The 6,064-nt window shown below is 40.5% G+C and overlaps 1 non-coding gene across 1 annotated transcript; it reads left to right on the top strand.

Annotated features, from left to right (window-relative positions):
• The first annotated feature begins 841 nt into the window (after positions 1-841).
• Positions 842-949, top strand: LOC112724230 (small nucleolar RNA R71). The gene has a single exon (XR_003163404.1). It is a non-coding gene; the product is annotated as a small nucleolar RNA R71 (small nucleolar RNA).
• The last annotated feature ends 5,115 nt before the right edge of the window (positions 950-6,064 follow it).

Here is a 6,064-nt window from a genome sequence, read left to right as displayed (position 1 = left end):
TGATGCCACCCTTTGGGTTGGGTAAGGGTTGAGAAGGAATTCCACTGGAGCTTGCCAGCTAAGATATGAGAGCTTGTATAGCGGATGCTAGGCCATTAAGTGAACTTTCAATGTTCGTTTGTCCTTGTGCAATGGATTGAAGAGCATCGTCACTCGGAGAGGAATTAGATTGAGTGATCTGCGGAACTTGTTGTTGGTTGTGTTGTGGTCCTTGGGACTGCCTCAGGTGAGGTGCTCTGTAAGGCTGGTTTTGGTTCTGCTGCCTGTTGTTGTTATTATTCCACCTCTGATATCCTTGATTGTCTTTGCCTCCTCTGTTATTGTTGTCCCTCTAATTCTGGTTAGAATTATCTCTCCAACCTTGGTTAGAACTGTCCTGCCATCCATGGTTGTAACTGCCACCTTGATTGTACCCTTGGTTGGGGCGGTCATAGAAGTTATAAGTGGCTGCCACAGTATTGTCTTCCTGCTGGAGCTGCGGACATTCATCAGTATAATGGCTGTAATCAGCACAGATCCCACACACTCTCTGTGGGACTAGCTGTTGGCTTTGATGTGCTTGTTGTTGACTCAACTGCATATGCTTCAGTAAGTTTGTCATTTCACATATACTCTGAGTCAGAGCAGTAGTTTCTTTGCTAGAAGATACCTCTGCAATAGCCTTTGACCGGCCTTGTTTCTGCCTGTGATTCCTTGTAGACTCAGCCAAGTCGCTGATCAATTGCCATGCCTCATCAGTGGTCTTGTACTTTTTCATAGACCCATTGCTAGCACTTTCCAATGTGGTCTTATCTTGGGGCCTCATGCCCTGTGTGACGTAGCCGAGCAACACTATCTTGTCAATCATATGGTGGGGGCATGCTTCCAGAAGGTTGTTGAAGCGCTCCCAGTATTCATAGAAAGTCTCAGATTTGTCCTGAACAATCATAGAAATGTCTTTCCTCAGTTTGTCAGTAACTTCAGTTGGGAAGAATTTTTCCAAAAATTCTCTTCTGAGCGTATCCCAGTCAGAAACAGTTGCTGCGGGTTGAGTGTAGTACCACTCTCTCGCCTTTCCCTCAAGAGAGAATGGGAAGGCTTTTAACAAAATTGAAGTTTCATCTGCACCATCACGCCTGACAGTAGAACATGCTGCTTGGAAATCTCTAAGGTGCTTGATAGGCTCTTGAGCAGGTAAGCCATGAAACTTAAGCATCAAGTTGAGCAGTGCAGTCTTTATTTTAAAATCCGTAGCCACTACTGGGTGATGCGCTTGAAACGGTTGCATTGTAAAATCAGGGGCTCCAGCCTCCTGGATAGTAATTCTCCTAGGTGCTGCCATGTCACCTACACGTAAATCAACCGAATCAGCAGAAATGGAGCTTGTTTCTTCCTCAAGTGACGTTTCAGATGTGCCCTCAGAGAGGACTAACCGACGCCGAGCTTGCCTTATTCGTGAGATAGTTCTTTCAATCTCAATATCAAATACTGGCAAACTTGGATCAGGAAGTGAACGCGTCATTTAACGAAAGAAACATGCAGCTCATAGTAGCAAAATAAAATAAAATGCAAATAAATAAAATCCAATCAATAACTTAGCACTCTATTGCAACTCCCCGGCAACGACGCCAAAAATTGACGTGGCGGAAATTGGCGAGTTAAGAAATTGTTATAAGAGAAACGTTGCAAGTACAGTTCTTAACTAACCAAAAATCCACTTATCAATTTAGAAGGGTTGTCACAAAATTAAAATTAAAATACTGGGAGTATGAATCCCAGGTCATCTCCCAACGAGTTGCAGAAAGGTGTGCTATTTTATTAATCAGATGTTTTCTAAAATGGTTTGAGTCGATAAACAGGAAATTAAATCAGAGAAATTATGTAATTTTAATAAAAGCCTTGACTGGGAGTAGATTAGTTGGAAGCCCTATTCTTGTTGGAGTACTCTCAAGATTAATTGATAATTGAAGGTTGTTCTGCTTAGTTATCCCTTAATAGGTAGAGGAAAGTCAAGCAAGTTGGAAAGCTATTTCTATTCACAAGTTCCAATCCTCCCCCTTAGAAAGGATTAGTGTCAGTGACTAGAGGACAATTCAACAATAAACCCAATTACAATTTTTCTCTTGAGCATTCCAACTCAAGGTCCTCCTTTCAATCAACTCCCAATCAAGTTATGGAACTACTCGCTCATTATGAATGTAAACTTCACAACATAAGAAAGGAAAATAAAGAAAGACATGATAAATAATAATCAAAAAGATCAATTAAAAATAAAAGTAGTTCTTGTATTAATAAATTCTAAAAATAATCCAATAGTAATTCTGAATAAATTGAAGACATGGAAGAGTAAGAGACAAGTAAGGAAACAAACTAGAATGATGAAGTTCTGACGGAGGTAATAACTCTTCTCAATATTCCAATCCAAAAAGCAATAAAATCAAAATCCTAAGAACTATGAATGTGTAGAGAAAAAACCTAGAGGAGAGGTAAAATCAGATCTAAAACTAAAACTAGATAGAATGAATGTTGTCTTCTGGTCTCTCTGCATGTTCCCTGGCTCTAATCTACTTTTCTGGGCCAAGAACTGGGTCAAAACAGGGCCCAAAATCGCCCCCAGCAAATTCTGCAGATCGCGCAAGTCATGCAATCGCGTCATCCAGGCGTTCGCATCATCCAGCGTTTCGCCTTGCCACGCGTGTGTGTCGTCCACGCCTTCGCGTCACTTGTGCAGTTTCCAATCCGCGCGGTCACGTGAGCCATGCGTCCGCGTCACCACAGTTTCCTCTATGTTGTGCGGTCGTGTGAGCCATGTGTCCGCGTCACTTCTCACTGGTCATCTCCTTAATTTCTTGTGTTTCTTCCATTTTTTGCAAGCTTCCTTTCTAATCTCCAAGTCATTTATGCCCTATAAAGCCTGAAACACTTAACACACAGATCACGACATCGAATGGAATAAAGGAGAATTAAAATACAAAATTAAAAGTCTCTAGAAAGCAAGTTTTCAACCATGAAGTATTTTTAGGAAAGAATTATAAATGCATGCTAATCATATGAATAAGTGGGTAAAGATTTGATAAAACCGCACAATTAAACACAATATAAACCATAAAATAGTGGTTTATCAACATGTCTTCAATTCTTTTTCACAGTTTCATAAAAGTCTAACATACTCAATTCCCAAACCAAATATTTCCAACCCAATTTCCCCATACTTAAATCATGAGCACTTTCACTAGTCTAAGCTAACAAAGGATTCAAATTAAGGACATTATTGTTTTCCGCTTAGAGTTAATGATGTGCTAAAATAAAGAACAAATGGGGTAAAATAGGCTCAACTTTGGTTTGCAAAGGATAATGAAAAGGTTAAGGCCATATGGGTATGTGAGCTATAGTAAACAAAGGCCTCAATCATATAAGTGTATGCATACATCAAACAATGAAAATATAGAATTAAGCAAGACAAAGATCACAATTTTAGAGAGAACAATACACACCAAAATAAAACATTGGTTGATAAAATGCAACCAATCAAATAGGCTCAAAATCTCACTGGTTTTGTGTGTTTGAGCTCTGAACCATGTTCCAAAATAAAATTTTTTCAAGCAAGTTTAATAAAAAATTTTAATTAAAATTATTGAAATACTCTAAAAAAGTTTCTTGAAAAACAAAATATTCCTTTCTTGGTACCCATGTCTAAAGAAGAAAGAAAAGGAAGAATATTAAATATAGATAACTAAAGAACCAGAAGGGAGAAATTCCAAGTGATAATGAATGCCAAAGGAAAGATGCTAGCTCAAATACATGGTAGCTATAATATGTAGGTAAGACATCAATTAAGATCAAGTAGGCAATTCAGAATAATGAGATGCAAGAGGGTAAAAGCATGCAAGTAATAGGCATGAGAAGCATAACTCAAGCATCAAGTGATAAATGTGCCAAATAAAAGAGCATTTGGAATGATGCCAATTGTGAATGATAATCCCAAATACATGTGGGGTGCAAGTGTTGTGAAGAAGAGGCATTCAAGTAAAAGGGTAAAACAAAATAGAGTTCAAGATGCCATAGGTGCTTTTTCACAAACACTTGGTGAGCAAGTTAAAGTAGGAATGAAAATAATATAATCCAAATGTATATGAGAGCCAAATTAAAATATCAATTGTCAATCACTCCTCATAATATCCACAAGCTTTAGGATAGTAAGGTAATACCGAAATAAAATTCTAATACCAACATAAGAATGCAAGAAAAAGAAAAGAAAAAGAAAACATAGATGACTATGCTAAAAGAAAAAAAATAGAGAAGGAAGAAACATAAATAAATGCAATAAGGAGAGAGTAGATGGGAGGAAGAAGAGAAACCTGATGAAGAGGATAAAGAAGGAAAGAAGAAAGTAATAGATATGAAGGAAGAATAAGGAAGAAGAAAGAAAGAATAAAGAAGAAATAATTAGGATTGAAAAGAATTAGGATTGGAGGGTGGATGATTTGAAATCAGGCGCTAAGGTGGTTTAGTTGTGCGTCGCATGCGACGCGTACTCGTAAGGCATGCATACGCGTGGGTCGCGTGATTTCCAAGCGATGCATGATATGGGTTATGCAATTGGCGCGAAGGCATCAATGCGCGCGCACAACTCTCTGTTTGTTGTGCACATGGGGCCTAAATCTCATACGACGCGTGCACGTTAGGCACGCGCACGCGTGGATGGCCATTTTTGGGAAAACGACGTGCACGCGTCAGGGACGCGTATGCGTGATGGGGCTTGTACTCCCAGCACAGTTCCAGCCCCACACAATCATAACTCTCTTGCCAAACACCATTTACGCCGATTTTTCAAGGGCACGCGTGCGCGTGATGGACGCTCACGCGTGATGTGCTAAAATCGCAGGTGACGCGTACGTGTGAGGGACGTGTACGTGTGGACTTGCTTGTGTGCAAGGCACGTGTCCAGCACCACTCCTGCCCAACTCTCTGTTCACTTCTCCTTATTCTCGCAAGCACATATGACGCGTACGTGTCAGTGACGCTTGCGCGTTGTGTGCTCATTTTTTTATGAAATATGCAGAATGCAGACGAATATGCAAAAATTATGAATGACTACTGTGGAAAGCAAAAGAAAATAAAACAAAGAATGAAAAGGAACGATCATACCATGGTGGGTTGTCTCCCACTTAGCACTTTGCTTTTACGTCCTTAACTTGGACGGTCCACAAGCTCAGTCTGCTTCTGATGGTGGATCTTCCAAGAGGAAGATCTCTAGCTCCTTGTTGTTCTTCATCTTCTCACCATGGTACAGCCTTAAGCGATGTCCATTGACCTTGATGAATTTGGAACTTGAGGGATGACTTAGGTGGAAGACTCCGTATGGCTCTGCCTTCTCTACTCTATAGGGGCTTTCCCGCTTCGACCTCAGCTTGCCTGGCATGAGCCTCAACCTTGAGTTGTAAAGGAGAACTAGCTCCCCAGGTCTGAACTCTCTTCTCTTGATATGCTTGTCATTCACAGCCTTCACCTTCTCTTTGTATAGTTTGGAGTTGTCATATGCTTCAAGTCGAAGGGTCTCCAGTTCTGCTAGTTGCAGCTTTCTTTCAGCACCAGCCTTCTTAAATCCCATGTTGCATTCCCTTACCGCCCAGAAAGCCTTGTGTTTTACCTCCACAGGGAGGTGACAAGCCTTTCTGTAAACTAGGCGGAAGGGACTCATTCCTATGGGTGTCTTGTATGCTGTCCGATAAGCCCATATCGCATCTACTAGTCTGGTGCTCCAGTCCTTCCTATGAGGTTTGACTATCTTCTCCAGAATATGCTTTATCTCTCTGTTAGACACCTCTGCTTGCCCATTGGTCTGAGGATGGTAGGCTGTTGCTACCTTGTGAATGATGCCATGTCTCTTCAGTAAACCTGTTAATCTCCTGTTACAAAAATGAGTGCCTTGATCACTCACGATTGCTCGTGGTGATCCAAAGCGACAGATAATATAACTTCTAACAAAAGAGACAACAGTGTTAGCATCATCAGTATGGGCAGGAATTGCTTCCACCCATTTAGAAACATAATCTACAGCTAACAGTATATATAAGAAATCACT

Source organism: Arachis hypogaea, chromosome 11, assembly GCF_003086295.3.
Source record: "Arachis hypogaea cultivar Tifrunner chromosome 11, arahy.Tifrunner.gnm2.J5K5, whole genome shotgun sequence".
Taxonomy (NCBI): domain Eukaryota; kingdom Viridiplantae; phylum Streptophyta; class Magnoliopsida; order Fabales; family Fabaceae; genus Arachis; species Arachis hypogaea.
Note: the sequence above shows the minus strand (reverse complement) of the source record. Positions and strands in the feature narration are given on the sequence as shown.